Raw genomic sequence first — 24257 nt, 5'->3', positions numbered from 1 at the left:
AATCTGCCCACAGACAAACACACGTGCGCACATGACACACACACAAACACACACGTACAGTTCATGTATACAAGGCATACCACAGCCACTGTTTTGACAATTTAAACCAATTTCTGCCTCCAGGCAGTCAAGATGTCTCTATTGAATAGAATCAAATGAAATGTATTTATATAGCCCTTCTTACATCAGCTGATATGTCAAAGTGCTGTACAGAAACCCAGCCTAAAACCCCAAAAAGCAAGCAATGCAGGTGTAGAAGCACGGTGGCTAGGAAAAACTCCTTAGAAAGGCCAAAACCTAGGAAGAAACCTAGAGTGGAACCAGACTATGAGGGGTGGCCAGTCCTCTTCTGGCTGTGCCGGGTGGAGATTATAACAGAACATGGCCAAGATGTTCAAATGTTCATAAATTACCAGCATGGTCAAATAATAGTAATCACAGTGAACAGGTCAGGGTTCCATAGCCGCAGGCAGAACAGTTGATAGAGGTATTTCTTTCTCAAACAGAGCTCCAATGTCAGGCTGTAGTTACACATCTGACTCACGTCCACTGTGATTAGTAGTAGTAGTAATTATCCATCTGTGTGTGTGTGTGTGTGTGTGTGTGTGTGTGTGTGTGTGTGTGTGTGTGTGTGTGTGTGTGTGTGTGTGTGTGTGTGTGTGTGTGTGTGTGTGTGTGTGTGTGATAGCCGACACCCACGTATCTGATGTTTTGCCATACGGATGGTGCCAGATTTCCTCCAGACGTGACGCTTGGCATTCAGGCCAAAGAGTTCAATCTTGATTTCATCAGACTAGAGAATCTTGTTTCTCATGGTCTGAGAGTCTTTATGTGCTTTTTAGCAAACTCCAAGCAGGCTGCCAAGTGCCTTTTATAGAGGAGTGGCTTTCTTCTGGCCACTCTACCATAAATGCCTGATTGGTGGAGTGCTGCATATATGGTTGTACTTCTGGATGGTTCTCCCATCTAAACAGAGGAACAATGGAGCTCTGTCAGAGTGACCATTGGGATCTTGGAAATCTTCCCTGGCCAAGGCCCTTCTCCCCCGATTGCTCAGTTTGACCAGGCGTCCAGCTCTCTTCCATTTAAGAATGATGGAGACCACACTGTTATTGGTGACCCTCAGTGCTGCATTCCTTTTTTGGTACCCTTCCCCAGATCTGTGCCTCGGCACAATCCTGTCTCGGAGCTCTACGGACAATTCATTTGACCACATGGCTTGGTTTTTACTCTGACATGCACTGTCAACTGTGGGACCTTATAAACTTCTTAGGGCTAGGCCCCTTTTTTCTCAATTTCCGCATGAATGACGTGCCCAAAGTAAGCTGCCTGTTGCTCGGGCCCTGAAGCCAGGATATGCATATAATTGGTACCATTGGAAATAAAACACTTTGACATTTGTAGAAATGTTAAAATAATGTAGGAGAATATAACACAATAGATATGGTAGGAGAAAATCCAATGAAAAACCAACCAGAATTGTTTTTGAGAGACCATCCACTTAGAAAGGCAAGGTAAAGGTTATATTGAAAATTATGTCCCTGGGTGAAATTCCTATGGCTTCCACAGGGTGTCAGCAGTCTATGTTCAACGTTCAGGGCTTGTAACTTCAAAAACGAATAAGAAACATCTGTTTTAGTACAGGGACACAGTCTTGGAAGTTCGTATTTGCACGCGCCATGATGACAGGACGCACCTGCTAAAATCGGTATCCTATTGAACATCTTTCCGTAAGAACTTCTTTCTCTGCATGTTGAACGAGTGGATTACTCAAAATCGGACAATGCAGTTAGATTGAGAAGAATTTAATCTTTCAGCCGATGTAAGACACTTATATGTACCTAAATGTTTAATATCCATAATATTTATGATTATTTATTTGAATTGCGTGCCCTCCAGTTTCACCGGAACTAGCGGGACACCTAGCCCTAAAATTATATAAACAGGTGTGTGCCTTTCCAAATCATGTCCAATCAATTGAATTTACCACAAGTGGACTCCAATCAAGTTGTAGAAACATCTCAAGTATGATCAATGGAAACTGGATGCACCTGAGCTCATTATTAATTGTCATTATGGGGTATTGTGTGAAGATTTATGAGGAAAATGTTTTATTTAATTCATTTTAGAAGGTTGGAATGTAAAAAAATCAGTAAGAAGTCAAGAGGACTGAATTATTTCCGAATGCAACGTATACAGCTCAACAACATGAGAAACAAGATTTTCTGGTCTGATGAAACCAAGATTGAACTCTTTGGCCTGAACCCCAAGCATCACGTCTGGAGAAAACCTGGCATCATCCCTACGTGGTGGTGGCAGCATCATGCTGTCGGGATGTGTTTTAGAGGCAGGGACTAGGAGACTAGTCAGAATCGGGGTGGAAAGATGAACGGTGCAAAGTACAGAAAGATCCTTGACAAAAACATGCTCCAGACAACTCAGGACCTCAGACTGAGGCGAAGGTTCCTCTTCCAACAGGACAACGACCCTAAGCACACAGCCAAGACAACGCAGGAGTGCTTTCGGGACAAGTCTCTGAATGTCCTTGAGAGGCCCAGCCAGAGCCAGGACTTTAACCCGATCTAATATTTCTGGAGAGACCTGAAAATAGCTGTGCAGCGACGCTCCTCAGAGCTTGATAAGGTCTGCAGAGAAGATTGGGAGAAACTCCCCAAATACAGGTCTGCCAAGCTTGTAGTCACACCCAAGAAGACTTGAGGCTGTAAACGCTGCCAAAGGTACTTCAACAAAGTACTGTGTAAAGGGTCTGAATACTTATGTAAATGTGATATTCCGTTTTTTATTTTTAATACATTTTGTAACATTTCTTAAAACCTGTTTTGCTTTGTCATTATGCTGTATTGTGTATAGATTGATGTGTCACACCAGCCTTGGCTTTGGCTCCCCCTCCTGTCCAGGTCAGGCGTTCGGCGTTGCTGTCCTTCTAGCAGCTGCCGAACATACTGCTGGCAAATGCCCTTCACTCGTCAACCCCGGACTTGTCTCGTCATCATTACACACACCTGGTTCCAATCCCCACTCTATCACTGTATATATACTCCCTCTGCCACTTGTCTTCGTAGTCATTGTAAATGTTACTTGTTTTCCTGAGAGGAATCTGTCCTACTATTTCCTGAGTACTTTATATTTTCCACTTTGGGTTCGCCCTGTGCCTTTTTGTTTATGAAGACATATTTTGAGCACAACAGCGATTGGGTTCCGTCTGTTACGAACCGGCTCAGGGTTCGCAACAAAAGGGAGACAACGTGGAGACAAGGTGTATCAAAAATATATATTTATTAAATAAAGCAACTAAGAAGGTAACAATGGCATGTGTAATCAGTAATCAGTAGTGTAAGTGAGTGTGTTGCATACTTGAATGTAATAATGCAGAGTGTTGAAAGGTGCTAAAGCAAATAACCAAAAAAACCACAAAACTACACAACCAAAATCAACAAGGTGTCTGTGTGGAGAGAGTCTCCTCAATGAATGGGGAAGAGGTCCATTTATCCTGGGAAACACCTGAGCCCAGGTGTTTCCCATTTATCTGACGACCCTTCCAACTCCGCCCACCGGCCTCCTAATAAAGAAACAAGAACAAGAGAGAGAATACGGCAGACAGAGTGGGAGGGTCGTCACACCCCCCCCCCATAAAACCGGGGACCAACAAGGGCCCCGGAACAACGTACCAGCCTCTGCGTTCCAAATTTACAAGAGGTTACATGTTCACCTTCCACTTGCCCCAGCCAACCTCCTTCTCCCCAGACCTCAGCAACCTTTGTGTACAGGAAGCAACTTTTAAGAGGAAAGAAGAAAACGAGACCAGGAGGGAACAGACAGGAACGACAGAACACGACAACACCAAACAACGGTCAGTCACATAAATGTTCAGGAACAGGGCGCACGAGAGAGCGCATCAGCAATCACGTTATCAGTTCCCCGGATATGCCTCACATCGAGATGGAAGGATTGTAAAAATAAACACCATCTCATTATCCTCTGATTGGGACACATCATGGACCTGAAAAAGGTGAGAGGGTTATGGTCGGTGTAGACCACAATAGGTATTACCCCCGACCCAACATACACTTCAAAGTGTTGTAGCGCCCAAATGAGTGCTAGCGCTTCTTTTTCAATGACCGAGTAGTTCAACTGACAACGGTCAAATTTCCTGGAAAAGAAACTAACAGGCCTCTCAACCCCAGACACATCTGCTTGCAGCAAAACTGCACCTGCCCCCACATGACTAGCATCCACCTGCAAGGTAAATGACAAATCCACACGAGGAGCAGCCAGCACCGGAGTTGAGGTAAGCAACCTCTTTGCATCTTCAAAAGCCTGTTGACAATGAGAAGACCATACGTAAACAGCCTTAGCTTTCAACAATTCTGTCAAGGGAGCGACCACAGTAGAAAAGTTCCTACAAAATCCACGGTAGTAACCAATCATTCCCAAGAAACGCATAAGTTCCTTTTTTGTAGTTGGTGGTGGAAAAGCATCAATAGCTACCACTTTAGCCCGAACCGGACGCACTTCACCCTGCCCAACCACCTTTCCAAGGTATGTAACAGTTGCCTGAGCAAACTCACATTTAGCCAAATTGATCGTGAGGTGACCTGCAGCCAGCCGCTCAAACAAGGCTTGAATACGAGACAGATGTTCCTCCCAGGTATCTGCATATATCACTACATCGTCCAGATAAACAGCGCACCCGGCCAGCCCTGCAACAACCCTGTTCATAAGTCGCTGAAAAGTGGCAGGTGCATTACGCAGGCCAAAACTCATAACCGAATACGAGTACAGACCAGAGGGTGTAATAAAGGCAGAGATTTCACGTGCCCTACTCGTTAGGGGCACCTGCCAATAGCCCTTTAACAGGTCAAATTTGCTCACAAACTTAGCTGCTCCGACTTTATCTACGCAGTCCTCCATTCGAGGAAGAGGAAATGAATCTGGCTTAGTGACAGCATTTACCTTACGGTAGTCCGTACAAAATCTGTTTGTTCCATCCGGTTTACTGACCAATATACAGGGAGAAGCCCAACTGGAGAAAGAAGGCTCTGCTATCTTACTCTCCAGCATATAGCTGACCTCAGCATCCAGACAACGCAGTTTCTCTGCAGAAACTCTATAGTACCGCTGACGAATAGGGTCAGCATCTCCAATGTCAATATCATGCTCTATCAAGTTGGTACGTGTTGGTATATCAGAAAACAATTCTGGAAATTTCCGAATCAGATCAACCATCTCTTTTCGCTCATCAACAGGTAGATGGTTAAGAAGGTTGTCCAAAATATCCAGTGTCTCTGAATTTTTCAATCTACCTTGCAATATGCAATCGTCGGGACCAGGAACACCTTCCTCATCATGCACAGACCTAGCATGAGAAGAACCAAAGGATGTAACGGTATCAGCCAAAAGAACAGGTTTACCGTCCTCTTTAGACTCCCACTGTTCAGTCTCCGTTGAACGTGCATAATAGGGTTTTAACAAATTTACATGGCACAGTTGGTGTGCTTTTCTCCGTTCTGGAGTGGCAACTAGATAATTCTGCTCAGTGTACTGGCGCACCACTGTATATGGACCTTGAAACTTGGCTTGAAAAGGAGAACCAATAATTGGCAGCAGAGCAAGAACCTGGTCACCTGGACTAAAGTGACGAGGCTCAGTTCGACGATCAAATATGCCCTTCATCCTTTCCTGTGAAGATGATAGCTTTTCTTTCGCCATTTCACCAGCGGCATACAAGCGTCGCCGGAAATCACACACATACGATAACAAGGACTGAGGAGGCTCGGGAGACTTCCAATCATCCTGGAGAACAGATAAAAGTCCACGCACCCTATGTCCAAACACAAGGTCATTTGGACTGAAACCTGTGCTCTCCTGTGAAACCTCCCTAGCGGCTAACAGTAACCAAGGCAACCCCTCCTCCCAATCCTTATCCATCTCAGTACAATAAGCTCTCAACAAAGACTTAAGTGTTTGATGGAAACGTTCCAGTGCTCCCTGACTTTGCGCATGATAGGCGCTAGACAAATTGTGTTTAATATGGAGCTGTTGTAAAACCTGACCAAAGAGAGTAGAGGTGAAATTTGATCCTTGATCACTCTGAATGACCTTAGGGATTCCAAAAAGTGAGAAAAACTGAGTCAAAGCTTTTAACACAGACTTAGTCGTGATAGACCGGAGAGGATAAGCAGCCGGAAACCTAGTGGTCTGACACATCACAGTCAACAAGTAATTACTACCTTTTTTAGAACGAGGCAGAGGACCAACACAATCAATAATCAGGTACTCAAAAGGTTGGCTGAGTACCGGAATAGGAAACAGTGGTACCGGCTTAATAGCTTGATTAGGTTTACCAGTTAATTGACAGGTGTGACAAGTTTTGATAAACTCAGAAACATCTCTCTTCAATCCAGGCCAAAAGAAATGTCTTAATATACGATTGTAGGTTTTCCTCACACCCATATGTCCAGCAACATCATTGTGAGAAGTGGTCAAAACCAACTCACGAAGCTTAACTGGTACAACAACCTGACTAATCGCCTCCCCCAGAAAACAACTACCATGAGACATCCACTTTCTCATCAGGACATCCTCTTGGAGAAAATATCCATGTGCAACATCTCCCAACTGTTCCACAGGCACAATTTGGTCACGCAACTTCTCTAATGTGGGGTCAGTCCGTTGCGCATCGATTAGATCGGAGCGGGGTACAGTTAACGGAATAACGGGGAAAACAGTGATAGACGTCTTTGTGGTATTCTCATTAACCGACGCAGTAACTAGATCGCCATGGATCATAGAACGCGTCACTGCACACGCAGAGAACACCTCTGGGAAACTCTGCGCACTCTCATCAGGAATCCCTACAATTACCGGTGTAGTGGAAACCACTAGAGCTGGAGACACAACAGGCCACACACGCTCACCAGCCAAGTTATTCCCAAGGATAACGTCAATACCCTCAATAGGCAATGAAGGACGCACCCCCACAACAACCTCACCTTTCACCAGTCCACAATCCAACATTAATCTATGCAATGGAACTGACAGAGTGTTCAAACCTATTCCCCTAATTAGCACGCTATTCCCTGAATCAGTCTCAGCAGAGAAGGGTAACAGAGATTCCAACACAAATGATTCAGAGGCACCTGTGTCTCTTAGGATCTTCACTGGCACTAGGTTCTTACTTCCTAACAGAGACACAAAACCCTCCGTAATGAAAGGTAAATAGTCTGGATCAATATGGACTTTCACCTGCCCCTGGGCATTAGACAATGTGTCAGGAGTGAACTGATGTGGAACAGGCGCAGCTAACGCCGTAGGCTTAGATTTAACATAAGTACCTGTACTGAACTTATCCCTAGACCTAAGAACCGGACATTCGTTTTTCCAATGACCTGAGCTTTGACAGTAGTGACACTCTTGACCAAAGTCAGTTTTACCACGGGAGTCAGGCTCAACCCTAGTTGAATAAAACTCTGCCCGTGAACCAGAGTATCTCGGTGACCGAGGTCCAAATCTCTCCGAACGTCTCCACTCACTCCGTATACGGGGCTCTACAAAAACAGTTTTGTGAGTCAAAACATATTCATCTGCCAAAACCGCAGCTTCAGCGACAGTTTTAACTTTCCGTTCGTTAATATACGTGGCTATACGATCAGGGACTGTATCCTTAAATTGCTCTAACATAATCAGCTCACACAGCCCTTGGAAAGTCATAACTGCAGAGGCGGAACACCAGCGATTAAACTATGAAGATAATTGTCGCACAAACTCAACATGAGTTTGTTTATCATCCCTTTTTAAAGTTCTAAATCGTTGGCGGTAAGCCTCAGGAACCAATTCGTAAATCTGTAACACCGCCGTTTTAACCTTATCATAAATGACACTGTCGGCTACACTAAGAGCTGAATATGCTTCCTGCGCTTTACCAGTCAGCACACATTGCAACATCAAAGCGCGATCAGAATCAGGCCAACTCCTAGCGTTAGCAACACGCTCAAACAACAAAAAGAATGTCTCAGGATCCTTTTCATTAAACTGAGGCAACAACCGTAAATTCCCAACAATGTCAAATGTGTCCGGGGCACGACCAAAAGAGGAACGATTCCTAAGTAATTCTGGGTCACCTTCCCAGAGCAAACTCTCTCCTGAGAGCTTTCCTTCCCTAACCAACTCTAGTCGCTCTTGTTGCAGCTTGATTTTAGCACGCTCGATATCCTGTTTAAATTCCAATTCCTTTTCATGTTTTAACCGATCTGCACGCTCCATATCCTGTTTAAATTCCAATTCCTTTTCATATTTTAACTGATCAGCAGCCAATTCCTTTTCATATTTTAACTGATCAGCAGCCAATTCCTTTTCATATTTTACACGATCTGCACGCTCCTTATCCTGTTTAAATTCCAACTCCTTTTCATATTTTAACTGATCAGCAGCCAATTCCTTTTCATGTTTCAACCGATCTGCACGCTCCATATCCTGTTTAAATTCCAATTCCTTTTCATATTTTACACGATCGTGCTCTTGCTGTAACAGAAGCAGCTCTTTCTGCTGTTCAAAAAGAAGATTACTAGGACTAACCGATGGAGCGGTAATTGTGACATATCGGGGAGACGGCGAGTCCTCAGCAGAGACTGCCCCAGTGGTAACGTCAAGAATACCACTCTCCATCAGATTGGCCTTCAATATTAACCTAATGGAATTTTTTAGACGTTTATCACTAATTTCAATTTTGGAGTGTTCAGCAACCTTCAACAGCTGTTCTTTAGTACATAAGTCTAACAGTTCCTCTTTTGGAAAGCGAATGAACTCGTCTACATTAGACGCCATAGTCAGAGAGAGAAAAAAAAATCTCACTCAACCCCTCTGAGCACACCAGACCACAACAAGAGAAATAACAATCACACTGGTACCACAGAAAAGAGATGAGATATGGAGCTTCCCCAAAACCTACAATAACTCAACCCTAGTCTTCATGCAGATTTGCGGTGGGTAATTATGCACTGTAGCCCGCTGGCGAGGAAGTAACCCCCCAGCACGCTGGTAGATTCCACCAAGCCACGGATGTGCTCCCGAGACAACTGCTCAGTCCACAGACACCACACAAAAATAACAAACTTTAACAATGCCCAACATATTCCAAAAATGAAACACGTCGCTAAGCCTATCAGGGGAAAAAGACTATAGCTCCAGGTAGTAAGTTTCACTACCCTATCCAAATCTCCCACCGAGGTACACAGCTGATTCTACTCACCTCAGACCAATGTTCCAACAGCGAGTACAACAAGTGTTTCCAGGCTGGGCAGAGGCCTGGAAACTAACCAATGTACTCTCTCCAACGCAGCACACAAACAAAACAACCAAAGACAACCAGTACTGAGCACCAAACTCAAACTAACAAACAAAACACCTCAAGTTAACATACCTCCACGTTTTCTCCCAAACACAAGTTCAAGATCCCGGATGAGCCCCCACTTGTTACGAACCGGCTCAGGGTTCGCAACAAAAGGGAGACAACGTGGAGACAAGGTGTATCAAAAATATATATTTATTAAATAAAGCAACTAAGAAGGTAACAATGGCATGTGTAATCAGTAATCAGTAGTGTAAGTGAGTGTGTTGCATACTTGAATGTAATAATGCAGAGTGTTGAAAGGTGCTAAAGCAAATAACCAAAAAAACCACAAAACTACACAACCAAAATCAACAAGGTGTCTGTGTGGAGAGAGTCTCCTCAATGAATGGGGAAGAGGTCCATTTATCCTGGGAAACACCTGAGCCCAGGTGTTTCCCATTTATCTGACGACCCTTCCAACTCCGCCCACCGGCCTCCTAATAAAGAAACAAGAACAAGAGAGAGAATACGGCAGACAGAGTGGGAGGGTCGTCACACGTCCCGCTTTGATCTGTGGTGTTTAACCTGTTGGGGATAGGGGGCAGTATTTGCACAGCCGGATAAAAAACGTACCCGATTTAATCTGGTTACTACTCCTGCCCAGTAACTAGAATATGCATATAATTTTGATTTGTTTGATTTGGATAGAAAACACCCTAAAGTTTCTAAAACTGCTTGAATGGTGTCTGTGAGTATAACAGAACTCATTTGGCAGGCCAAAACCTCAGAAGATTCCAAACAGGAAGCGTTCTCTCTGACTATATCTTGGCCTTCTTGATCATCTCTAACCAAAACAGGGGATCTCTGGCATAACGTGACATTTTCTAACGCTCCCATAGGCTCTCAGAAGGCGCCAGAACGATGAATGGTGGCTTTGCAGGCCCTGGCTGAAAAACATTAGCGCATTTGGATAATGGTCGATCTGAGGACAATGAGACTGGAGGCGAGTGCACGAGCCGACACCATGTTTACTTTTTCTCTCTTTGAACGAAAACAACGACTCCCGGTCGGAATATTATCGCTTTTTTACGAGAAAAAAAGCATAAAAATTGATTTTAAACAGCGTTTGACATGCTTCGAAGTACGGTAATGGAATATTTTGTCACGAAACGCGTCGGGCGCGTCACCCTTCTTTACCCTTCGGATAGTGTCTTGAACGCACAAACAAAACGCCGCTATTTGGATATAACTATGGATTATTTGGAACCAAACCAACATTTGTTATTGAAGTAGAAGTCCTGGGAGTGCATTCTGACGAAGAACAGCAAAGGTAATCAAACTTTTCTAATAGTAAATCGGAGTTTGGTGAGTAGCACACTTGGTTGGTGTCAAAATAGCTAGCCTGTGATGGCCGGGCTATCTACTCAGAATATTGCAAAATGTGCTTTCACCGAAAAGCTATTTTAAAATCGGACATAGCGAGTGCATAAAGGAGTTCTGTATCTATAATTCTTAAAATAATTGTTATGTTTTTTGTGAACGTTTATCGTGAGTAATTTAGTAAATTCACCGGAAGTGTTCGGTGGGAATGCTAGTCACATGCTAATGTAAAAAGCTGGTTTTTGATATAAATATGAACTTGATTGAACAAAACATGCATGTATTGTATAACATAATGTCCTAGGATTGTCATCTGATGAAGATCATCAAAGGTTACTGCTGCATTTAGCTTTGGTTTGGGTTTATGTGACATTATATGCTAGCTTGAAAAATGGGTGTCTGATTATTTCTGGCTGGGTACTCTGCTGACATAATCTAATGTTTTGCTTTCGTTGTAAATCCTTTTTGAAATCGGACAGTGTGGTTAGATTAACGAGAGTCTTGTCTTTAAAATGGTGTAAAATAGTCATATGTTTGAGAAATTGAAGTAATAGCATTTCTAAGGTATTTGAATATCGCGCCACGGGATTACACTGGCTGTTGAGTAGGTGGGACGCAAGCGTATATTTTGAGCACTACAGCATTTGGGTTTTGTCCCGCTTTGATCTATGGTGCTTAAATAAATTCAGTAGTTCTAAACCTGTGATTGCATCCTGCCTACTCCTCTCTACACCAATGACATGATGAGAAAAAGAAAATGTTAGAATAAGGCTGTAACGTAACAAAATATGGAATAAGTCAAGGGGTCTAAATACTTATCGAATGCACTGCACTTACTGTCACTTTGTGCATCTCTCTTTCAGATCTGCCATCCACTCCACCAATGCCCAACAGCCTTACCCAGAAGTGCATACACTGGGCCATTTAAGATTGACAGAGCAGAGATGGGTGGCTGACAAGGAAAAATCAAACACATCATGTACACACTCTCTCTCTGTCTCTGTCTCTGTCACACACTTTAAACCTAATGTAAATCAATTGTAATACTTGTTTATTTTATGTATGATCCAATTTATTTTTGGATAGGACATATCTAAGCCTACATTTCCATTATCAGTATCTACATAATTACACTATCTATTGAATCAAAGTCTGATTGGATATCTTAAGGTGAATGCACCAATTTGTAAGTCGCTCTGGATAAGAGCGTCTGCTAAATGACTTAAATGTTAAATGTGATTGATATTGTAAAAGAGTATACAGTTTGAGGAAATTCTGTGTGCTTCTCTCTCTCTCATACACACTAGACGCTATGTAAAGACACTCTTCATTTTATGTATGCTCCATTTTATTTGAGGATTGTGTGCAATAAAGTACATTGACAGTTATCGAAATGTTTTGGTTTATTATATATTTATCTGATTAAAATGAATGACCAAAACGAAGTTGGGAGACCTGCAACCCTCAATGAGTGCGTGCAGGTTTTGCAGTGGTGGAAAAAGTACCTAATTGTCAAACTTGAATAAAAGTATAGATAACAGAACATTACTCAAGTAAAGTGAAAGTCACGCAGTATAATATTACTTGAGTAAAAGTCTAAATGTAATAGCTAAAATATACTTAAGCATCAAAAGTAAAAGTATAAATCGTTTCAAATTCTTTATTTTAAGCAAACCAGACGGCATCATTTAATTTTTTGTACTTTTTGGTTTACAGATAGCCAGGGACACACTCCAACACTCAGACATAATTTACAAACAAAACATGTATTTAGGGATGTTATCTTTATAGGTGTGAATTAGACCATTTGACCAATTAGACCTGCTAAGCATTCAAAATGTACCAAATACTTTTGGTTGTCAGGGAAATTGTATGGATGAAAAGTTCACAATTTTCTTTAGGAATTTTCTATGAAGCAAAAAAAGTAGAGATGGATGGCTGACAAGGAAAAAACAAAACACAACATGCACACACACTCTCTCTCCTATCTCTCCTCTCTCTCTCACAATAAATGTGCAAAGGTTAGCCCTAGATAGCTAGGCCTACAACTCTTTAGGGTGCAGTAAAAAAGACCAATAGTTACTGTGTTTTGAGTGTTTTAATTACTCAACAAGTAGTGCCCTTAGGAGGGATCGGACTGTGTCTCAAAAGCAGCAGAAAAGGTCAAATAAGGTCACATACATTTCTGTTACAGCTATGCACGTCTGGCCTCTTTGAATCAGAGGCAGATACTTACGACCATCTGCCATCCCTGTCCACAACACACAGCTCTGAATGTTGCCCCTAGTGGCCAGTTTCCACTATCTCCCGATGTCTTCAGACATGGATGGACATAGAATACTGACTTGTATCACAGCCGACCTGTCTGGACAAAACAACCACTATAACAATGTTGGCTAAGGTGGATCTGATTGAATAGAGCCCTAATCCAGGTCACAGCACCAACGCAACCGAACAAGAATGCCAGGACTCCAGACTAGGTGAATGGTGTGACGCATTAAGTTGTTAGCTAGAAAAAGATTCATGAATCTGTTTCCTGATATAAATGTCAAAGCAAATCCACAACTCAACATTAGATTGAACCCTGACATTCCGAACACCCACACTGAGACAATAACAACATTTCCTCTTACTATTATACCTATTATAGTGAACTTTCAGAGCTGCAAGTTATAAACAAAACACGTTTTTCTTCCATCCCATTAAAACCCAGTTTATCTGACTCTGATGTGTCAGAAAGTAATTGTAAGGCTCAATCCTTTCTGTATTGGCAGGATGTTTATCTATCCACTTAGAGGGCTACTAATACAGAAACTCAAGTTAGCAATTAGAATAACTGAGATTAAATAACTTACTGCAAAGCATTACACAATGCATATCCCCCTTCTTCAGAAGTCTTTCCTCAGATGCGTGCACCTGTTTCTCCTGATTTCCCCTGAGTGTTTATATCTTAGCAACAGATGAAGGAAAGATCACCAGAAGATCAGCAGAATGCTGTGGGCTGTCTTTCTCATATGCAGGGCAGTCAGCTAGAGCACAAGTACACAAGCTAACATCTGGAATTGTTTAAAGGTAGTCATAACATGGATCATTTAGCTATTTTTATTTACAATTTTAGGAGCTCTTAAAACCTGTATGGGGTATGTGGGACGCTAGCGTCCCACCGGCGGGACACACTGCCAACAGCCAGTGAAATAGCAGGGCGCCAAATTTAAAACAACAAAAATCTCCTAATTAAAATTTCTCACATACAACTATTTTACACCATTTAAAAGATGAACTTCTCGTTAATCCAACCACATTGTCCGATTTCAAAAAGGCTTTACGGCGAAAGCATAGCATTAGATTATGTTAGGACAGCACCTAGACAAGAAAAACCACACAGCCATTTTCCAAGCAAGGAGAGGCGTCATAAAAACCAGAAATACAGCTAAAATTAATCACTAACCTTTGATGATCTTCATCAGATGGCACTCATAGGACTTCATGTTACACAATACATGTATGTTTTGCTCAATAAAGTTCATATTTATATCCAAAAACCCCATTTTACATTGGCGTGTAATGTTCAGAAATGTTTTGCCTCCCGAAACCTCCGGTGAATGAGCACATCGATTTACAGAAATACTCATCATAAACGTTGATAAAATATTAAACTGTTATTCAAAGAATTATAGATACACTTCTCCTTAATGCAACCGCTGTGTCAGATTTCAAAAAAACTTTACAGCGAAAGCACACTTTGCAATAATCTGAGTACAGCGTTCAGACGTGAAACCAAACCCGCCATTTTGTGGAGTCAACAAAACTCAGAAATAATATTATAAATATTCACTTACCTTTGATGATCTTTGTTGGAATGCACTCCCAGGAATCCCAGTTCCCCAATAAATGTTCATTTGTTTAGATAAAGTCCATATACAGTGAGGGAAAAAAGTAATTGATCCCCTGCTGATTTTGTACGTTTGCCCACTGACAAAGAAATCAGTCTATAATGGTAGGTTTATTTGAACAGTGAGAGACAGAATAACAACAAAAAAATCCAGAGAAACGCTTGTCAAAAATGTCATAAAATGATTTGTATTTTAATGAGGGAAATAAGTATTTGACCCCTCTGCAAAACATAACTTAGTACTTGGTGGCAAAACCCTTGTTGGCAATCACAGAGGTAAGACGGTTTTTGTAGTTGGCCACCAGGTTTGCACACATCTCAGGAGGGATTTTGTCCCACTCCTCTTTCCAGATCTTCATTAAGTCATTAAGGATTCGAGGCTGACGTTTGGCAACTCGAACCTTCAGCTCCCTCCACAGATTTTCTATGGGATTAAGGTCTGGAGACTGGCTAGGCCACTCCAGGACCTTAATGTGCTTCTTCTTGAGCCACTCCTTTGTTGCCTTGGACGTGTGTTTTGGGTCATTGTCATGCTGGAATACCCATCCACGACTAATTTTCAATGCCTTGGTTGAGGGAAGGAGGTTCTCACCCAAGATTTGACGGTACATGGCCCTGTCCATCATCCCTTTGATGCGGTGAAGTTGTCCTGCCCCCTTAGCAGAAAAACACCCCCAAAGCATAATGTTTCCACCTCCATGTTTGACGGTGGGGATGGTGTTCTTGGGGTCATAGGCAGCATTCCTCCTCCTCCAAACACGGCGAGTTGAGTTGATGCCAAAGAGCTCCATTTTGGTCTCATCTGACCACAACACTTTCACCCAGTTGTCCTCTGAATCATTCAGATGTTCATTGGCAAACTTCAGACGGGCATGTATATGTGCTTTCTTGAGCAGGGGGACCTTGCAGGCGCTGCAGGATTTCAGTCCTTCACGGCGTGACTATGGTCCCAGCTGCCTTGAGATCATTGACAAGATCCTCCCGTGTAGTTCTGAGCTGATTCCTCACCGTTCTCATGATCATTGCAACTCCACGAGGTGAGATCTTGCATGGAGCCCCAGGCCGAGGGAGATTGACAGTTCTTTTGTTTTTCTTCTATTTGTGAATAATCGCACCAACTGTTGTCACCTTCTCACCAAGCTGTTTGTCGATGGTCTTGTAGCCCATTCCAGCCTTGTGTAGGTCTACAATCTTGTCCCTGACATCCTTGGAGAGCTCTTTGGTCTTGGCCATGGTGGAGACTTTGGAATCTGATTGATTGGTTGCTTCTGTGGACAGGTGTCTTTTATACAAGTAAAACACTTAGATTAGGAGCACTCCCTTTAAGAGTGTGTTCTTAATCTCAGCTTTTTACCTGTATAAAAGACACCTGGGAGCCAGAAATCTTTCTGATTGAGAGGGGGTCAAATACTGTTTTCCCTCATTAAAATGCAAACAATTAATAACATTTTTGACATGCGCTTTTCTGGATTTTTTGTTGTTATTCTGTCTCTCACTGTTCAAATAAACCTACCATTAAAATGATAGACTCATAATTTCTTTGTCAGTGGGCAAACATACAAAATCAGCAGGGGATCAAATTATTTTTTCCCTCACTGTATATGTCCAAATTCCTCCTTTTTGTTCGCGCGTTCAGTCGAGTACTCCAAATGTGCTGTGCTCGTGCATTAAGTTCAGACAAAAAGTCTAAAAAGTTATATTACAGTTCGTAGAAACATGTCAAACGCGGTATAGAATCAATCTTTAGGATGTTTTTATCATAAATCTTCCATAATATTCCAACCGGACAAGACCTTTGTCTTCAAAAAAGAAAAGGAACACAGCTAACTCTCACGTGAGTGCATGCCACTGAGCTCATGTCATTTTCTCACTCATCTACTTCCAGGAGCTCTTATTCTCTCCCCATTCACAGTAGAAGCATGAAACAACGTTCTAAAGACTGTTGACGTCTAGTGGAAGCCTTAGGAAGTGCAAAATGAACCCTAAGTCAGTGTATACTGTATAGGCAATCACTTGAAAAACTGCAAATCTCAGATTTCCACACTTCCTGGTTAGATTTTTCTCAGGTTTTTGCCTGCCATATGAGTTCTGTTATACTCACAGACATCATTCAAACAGTTTTAGAAACTTCAGAGTGTTTTCTATCCAAATGTACTAATAAGATGCATATCCTACCTTCTGAGCCTGAGTAGCAGGCAGTTTACTACGGGCACGCCTTTCATCCGGACGTCAAAATACTGCCCCCTACCCTAGAAAAGTTAATTTAAAAAATACAGAAATGCATTAAATAACACATTCATAAAAGGCAAAAAAGAAAGTCAAAAATTGTATCACAAGGAATAAGGTTTTGAAGAGTGTCATATATCTAGGAGAAATAAGAAAGTTCAGGAAATACACTGCTCAAAACAATAAAGGGGACACTTAAAAAGCACATCCTAGATTTGAATGAAAGAAATAATCTTAGTAAATACTTTTTCTTTACATAGTTGAATGTGCTGACAACAGAATCACACAAAAATAATCAATGGAAATCCAATTTATCAACCCATGGATGTGTGGATTTGGAGCTACACTCAAAATAAAAGTGGAAAACCACAATACAGGCTGATCCAACTTTGATGTAATGTCCTTAAAACAAGTCAAAATGAGGGTCAGTAGTGTGTGTGGGCTCCACGTGCCTGTATGACCTCCCTACAACGCCTGGGCATGCTCCTGATGAGGTGGACAGTCTGTGGTGCAACGTGGCGTTGGTGGATGGAGCGAGACATGATGTCCCAGATGTGCTCAATTGGATTCAGGTCTGGGGAACGGGCGGGCCAGTCCATAGCATCAATGCCTTCCTCTTGCAGGAACTGCTGACACACTCCAGCCACATGAGGTCTAGCATTGTCTTGCATTAAGAGGAACCCAGGGCCAACCGCACCAGCATATGGTCTCACAAGGGGTCTGAGGATCTCATCTCGGTACCTAATGGCAGTCAGGCTACACCTGGCGAACACATGGAGGGCTGTGCGCCCCCCCAAAGAAATGCCACCACACACCATGACTGACCCACGGCCAAACCGGTCATGCTGGAGGATGTTGCAGGCAGCAGAACGTTCTCCACTGCGTCTCCAGACTCTGTCACGTCTGTCACGTGCTCAGTGTGAACCTGCTTTCATCTGTGAAGAGCACAGGGCGCCAGTGGCGAATTTGCCAATCTTGGTGTTCTCTGGCAAATGCCAAACGTCCTGCACGGTGTTGGGCTGTAAGCACAACCCCCACCTGTGGACCTCGGGCCCTCATACCACCCTCATGGAGTCTGTTTCTGACCGTTTGAGCAGACACATGCACATTTGTGGCCTGCTGGAGGTCATTTTGCAGGGCTCTGCCAGTGCTCCTCCTGCTCCTCCTTGCACAAATGCGGAGGTAGCGGTCCTGCTGCTGGGTTGTTGCCTTCCTACAGCCTCCTCCACGTCTCCTGATGTACTGGCCTGTCTCCTGGTAGCGCCTCCATGCTCTGGACACTACGCTGACAGACACAGCAAACCTTCTTGCCACAGCTCGCATTGATGTGCCATCCTGGATGAGCTTCACTACCTGAGCCACTTGTGTGGGTTGTAGACTCTGTCTCATGCTACCACTAGAGTGAAAGCACCACCAGCATTCAAAAGTGACCAAAACATCAGCCAGGATGTTTGCACAACAGCATGTGAAATTTATTGGCAATCAGTGTTGCTTCCTAAATCGACAGTTTGATTTCACAGAAGTGTGATTGACTTGGAGTTACATTGAGTTGTTTAAGTGTACCCTTTATTTTTTTGAGCAGTATATATATCTTTTTTTTAACACATTTACCCCTTATTTTTGTTGGCACAAAAATACCTCTATACTTCCATGTGTTTGTATGGGTTACCTTCAGACGAGTCCCGTGACATTTGTGGGGGTCGTAGAGCAAACCTGAGAACACTCGTCTTCCCTTTCCACAGTGGGGTCATGTTAGTTTGTAGCCCGATTCAGACACTACCGACAGAAGTTGGCACATCAGAGTCCTGTCCCTTGTGTAGGCATATATTGTATATTGTACAATCAATCAGTGAGAGAGAGCGTCAAATATCACAATTAAATCCACTGTATACATGAATCGCGGCACAGTTGGTTCCTATTTCAGTAATGTCTTTGGTCACATTTGCATGGTCAAACAAAAACACTGTAATGATTGGTTGACAATAGACCCTCCCACAACGCAGGTGATGGCTGCAGTAGGAAATTGGTGAAGAGTAACTGCAGAAACTTGCAGTCGACTGCAGTCAAAACTTCATAACCTTTGATCACATGATTTTTGTAAAGTTCATGTAGTTGACATGGCAAGTTGTACAATTTTTAAATGTTTTTTTTATTAATTTGGAAAGAAAATGAAAATGTTGAAAAACATAATTGCACTTTTACATTATAGGCCAGTGACCAAACAACTCTCAATTTAATCAATTTTAAATGCAGGCTGTAACATTCCGGCTGTGCATTAAGTACAGTACTCTGGACATACTGCATCAGTACTCTGATTGATGTAATTAGTATTACCAGTAGAGTACATTGCATTGTATTCCATTGTACTGTATTTGACTGATTAATTTCTATTGTATCACGGGTATTGTTTTGTATTGATTCATGTTGATCTGAATCCTAATAGCCATTTGTATCATGTGTTATTGTATTGATAAGCAGTTGGCTCAGAACTTCCACCAGTGTATGCAGTTAACAACAATATCCATGCAGTGGCAGGATCAGTCATTAGATTAAATGGAAATTCAAATTATTGAGTACACACAATACAGTATAGGTTATAGTTCACCACAGTTCACTGCTCATGTTGTCCAGTCAGTTGAATAGCAGCTGATTATACTCTATGGCAGCTGATGAAATTCTCCATTTGATCTTTCCCGTACAATTGACAGCCTTGCTAGAATAATTCTGCTTTGGCATATATTTCTTATATGAAATGTTCAGTATGTGAAGAATGCAATCCATTAATGAGGTTATTATAATAGGCCTACGTGTCAAATGAAACTTCACTGAAGATATGCACCACTTACGGACTACTACATGCTTTGAATAGTTTCGGGCCATATAGATTTTTGAAGTTATGAAGACTCCTTCAAATAGGTGTTTGTTTTTCTTCTGGCTATAACTGGTTGCTATGTGGTTATGAGTGTGCCATTGTTCTGTGTGTGACTAGCTCGTGGTTGTGGAGTCCTTCCAGGGCTGGTGGTTGGTCAGGGTGATGGGGGAGGCGGTTACAAGAGGACTCTCTCCCTATGGTAACCTGACTGAGCTCTAAATAATCTAATGTGCTTCTGCTGCTGGACCCAAATATAGCTACTTCGGCTGCCTATCGGCTGTTGCCCACTGAAACATGGGCAGTTTGTAGCTACCCACTGGGCACATACTGGTTGCATCAATGTTGTTTCCACGTCATTTCAATGAAATTACATTGAACCAATGTGGAATTGACTCATTCTGATTGGTTGGGCCTGGCTCCGCAGTGGGTGGGTCTAAGCCCTCTCAGGCCCACTCATGGCTGCGCCCCTGCCCAATCATGTGAATTCCATAAATTAGGGCCAAATGAATTTATTTAAATTGACTGATATCCTTCTGTGTACTGTAACTCAGTAAAACCTTCGAAATTGTTCCACGTTGCGTTTATATTTGTGTTCAGTATAGATTTAATTTTCCTTGATCTTTCGTCACTACAGTCATTTTCCCTTGCAAATCGTTTTTTTCAACATTTGTGAGTTTAGCGTAATTGGATCATTTAGTACCATGCGCCTTGTGTTTTCTATACTTCCAAGAACAAACTGTAATTGCTGCTAGCACAATGAATCATTGAGAGCTTTACTATTGAAACAGTGTGTGGCCAATCATCTCTCTCACCTGGCCGAAGCCCCAAGCAATGAGAAAGTTTGAGAGGATGACTTTTGTCAAGTTGTTGACTACTGCCTTTCAAAGTGTGTTGCATTATGGGGTTAACTTTGGGATAGGCGTGCCGCTAGCGCCCCACCTCGACAACATCCGGTGAAATTGCAGACCTCGAAATTGAAAATACAAAATTCGTAATATTAAACATTCATGAAAATTAGTGTCTTACATCATTTAAAAGCTTAACGTCATGTTAATCCAGCCGCTTTGTCAGATTTCAAAAAGGCTTTACGGCGAAAGCATACCATGCGATTATCTGAGGACAGTGCCCCACATACAAAAGCATTACAAACATTTTCCAAACAAGCAGAGGTGTCACGAAAGTCAGAAATAGCGATAAAATAAATCACTTACCTTTGAATATCTTCCTCTGTTTGCAATCCCAAGGGTCCTAGCTACATAAGTCGCTCTGGATAAGAGCGTCTGCTAAATGACTTAAATGTAAATGTAAAATAACAAATGGTCCTTTTGTTTGATAAAGTCCTTCTTTATATCCCAAAAAAGTCAGTTTAGTTGGCGCGCTTGATTCAGTAATCGCGCGCTTGATTCCCTCATTCAAAATGCATACAAATGAATCTCAAAAGTTACCAATAAACTTCGTCCAAAGAAGTCAAACAATGTTTCTAATCAATCCTCAGGTACCCTAATATGTAAATATACGATAAAATTTACGATGGAGAATTGTATGTTCATTATGTAGATAAATAACAAAGTGCGAGCCCTCACCGACGCGCCACAACACTACAGCCAAAATGGGAGCCACCTAGAAAAACTACAAATTATAGCTCATTTTTCAATAAACAAGCCTGAAACTCTTTCTAAAGACTGTTGACATCTACTCGAAGCCCAGGAACTGCAATCTGGGAGGTATTCCATTGATATTCCCATAGACAGCCATTTCAATGAGTGGTGAGCTCCCAATTATTTTTTTTACGGATGGATTCTCCTCTGACATTATTTTAACCGTTTTGGAAACTTTAGAGTATTTTCTATCCAATACTACCAATTATATGCATGTCCTAGCTTCTGGGCCTGAATAACAGGCAGTTTACTTTGGGCACCTCAGTCATCCAAACTTCCGAATACTGCCCCCTATCCCAAAGAAGTTGTTAAAAATTTTACAAATTAATGAAAAATGATAAGCTGAAATGTTTTGAGTCAATAAGTATTCAACCCCTTTGTTATGGCAAGCCTAAATATGTTCAGCAGTAAAAATGTGCTTATCAATGGACACACTCTGTATGCAGTAATGTTTAACATAATTTTTTTATATTCATATCCGTACCCCACACGTACAATTATCTATAAGGTCTCTCAGTCAAGCAGTGAATTTCAAACACAGAATCACAAAGACCAGTAAGGTTTTCCAATGCCTTGCATATGCTTAGCTCCATTATGTTTCTTTTTCACCCTGAAAAACTCCCCAGTCTTTAACGAATACAAGCATTCCGATAACATGATGCAGCCACCACTATGCTTGAAAATATGAAGAGTGGTACTCAGTAATGTGTTGTATTGGATTTGCCCCAAACTGAACACTTTTTTGCAGTATTATTTCAGCAAACAGGATGCATGTTTTGGAATATTTGTTTTCTGTACAAGCTTCCTTATTTTCACTCTGTCATTTAGGTTAGTATTGAGGACAAACTATAATGTTGTTGATCCATCCTCAGTTTTTTCCTATCACAGCCATTGAGCTCTACCTGTTTTAAAGTCACCATTGGCCTCATGGTGAAATACCTGAGTGCTTTCCTTCCTCTCCGGCAACTGAGTTAGGAAGGACGCCTGTGTCTTTGTAGTTATTGCGTGTATTGATACACCATCCAAAGTGTAACTAATAACTTTACCATGCTTACCATATCCCTTTTCAGTGTCTGCTTTTTTTTGACCCATCTACCAATAGATGCCCTTCTTTGCTAGGTATTGGAAAGCCTCCCTGGTCTTTTCGGTTGAATCTGTGTTTGAAATTCAGTGCTCGACAGAGAGACCTTACAGATAATTGCATGTGTGAGGTACATAAATTAAGTAGTAATTAAAAAATCATGTTAAAAACTATTATTGCACAGGGAGTGAGTCAATGCAACTTGTTATGTGACTTGTTACGCACATTTTTACTCCTGAACTTACCACAACAAAGGGGTTGAATACTTGACGCAATACTTTTCAGTTTTCCATTTCTAATTCATTTAAAAATAATAATAATAATATAATTCCGCTTTGACATTATGGGGTATTGTGTGTAGGCCAGGGACAAACAATCTTAATTTAATCCATTTTAAATGCAGGCTGTAACACAGCAAAATGTGGAAAAGGTCAAGGGGTGTGAATACTTTCTGAAGGCATTGCATTGGTAGATGGGTAAAAAAAAGAAGCAGCCATTGAATATCCCTTTGAGCTTGTTGAAGTTAATAATTACAATTTGGATAATGTATCAATACACCCAGTCACTACAAAGATACAGGCGTCCTTCCTAACTCAGTTGCCGGAGAGGAAGGAAACCACTAAGGGATTTCACCATGAAGCCAATGGCGACTTTAAAACAGTTACAGATTGTAATGGCTGTAATAAGAGATAATTAAAAAAAAAATGCAGGCTGTAACACAACAAAATGTGGAATAAGTCAAGGGGTATGAATACTTTCTGAAGGCACTGTACTTGAAATAGCGCTCTTTGCCCCCATCCAATCCCCTGGCTGAAACTCATAACCAGGGAACTTGGCACAGTCGGCCAGGCTCATTTCCACTGTTAAAATACCCTAAACCACACAGATCCGCCCCAGAATAGTTTTACTGCCCTTGCTTGAAGGACACACAGAGAGGAAATATGTAATGAAACCCTACTGTACTCTGTGCTGGAATGGTAACCAATGCCCTACTAGAGTACCTATTAAACACAGATTATCTTCAAAAACTGTAGAAATACCAGAGTGAACAGAGTAGTCCAATAAAATGTCAGGTAATAGCCATTAGTAGCCAAACCGAGTAAATCCTAGGAAAATGCAAACCCAACGTAAAAAATCCTTGTAAAATGCAAGAAAGAACAAAGCAGAGTAGCAGTTAAAATGTCAATAAAATTATAGGATGCCTACCTTACTGGGATGCTACGCCAGGGCTGGCTATGCCAGGGCTCATGTGTTTTAGATAGAGTCCGTAGCAGAGCCTTCACCCTTAGGTGGGAGAACCATCACTGGAGCAGCGGAGAAACACACAATGCATGCTGTAGACTTGCAAGCAACTCTAACACACACACACACCCACACACACAGGAATACTCTCTAAGACACACACACCCCAGCAGATTCGCGTAGAGTAGGGTAGCAGAGGTGCAGCTCACAGCTGTGGAAATCTGAGCAGGGACAGAGACAGACAGAAGCGCTGCTGAGCTGCTCCCTCTCTCTACGCTACGCACCGCTCTCAGCACAAGCCTATCCTCCTCCTCTATCCTGTCTGTCTGTCTGTCTGTCTGTCTGTCTGTCTGTCTGTCTGTCTGTCTGTCTGTCTGTCTGTCTCTCTCTCGCTCTCTCTCTCTCTCTCTCTCTCTCTTTCGCTGTATCTCTCTTGCTCTCTCTTTCTCCCTTTCTCTCTCTCTTACTCAATTTATATATTATGCACAGTATGTATGCTGTATCACTTTCTTTCTTTCTATCTCCCTCTCTCCCTTTGTCCTCCCTGTTTAACTCGT

General features: G+C 42.0%; 1 protein-coding gene across 2 annotated transcripts in view; it reads right to left on the bottom strand.

Moving 5' to 3' along the window:
- Positions 1 to 23952, bottom strand: part of opn7b (opsin 7, group member b) — a 115869-nt gene extending 91917 nt beyond the window's left edge. For both annotated transcript variants that reach the window (XM_029723874.1, XM_029723876.1), the window contains exon 1: positions 23665 to 23952. The gene's annotated coding sequence lies outside the window, so the exon portion shown is untranslated. The remainder of the gene's footprint in view (positions 1 to 23664) is intronic.
- Between the last annotated feature and the right edge of the window lie 305 nt (positions 23953 to 24257).

Source organism: Salmo trutta, chromosome 30, assembly GCF_901001165.1.
Source record: "Salmo trutta chromosome 30, fSalTru1.1, whole genome shotgun sequence".
In the NCBI taxonomy this organism is placed as follows: Eukaryota; Metazoa; Chordata; class Actinopteri; order Salmoniformes; family Salmonidae; genus Salmo; species Salmo trutta.
Note: the sequence above shows the minus strand (reverse complement) of the source record. Positions and strands in the feature narration are given on the sequence as shown.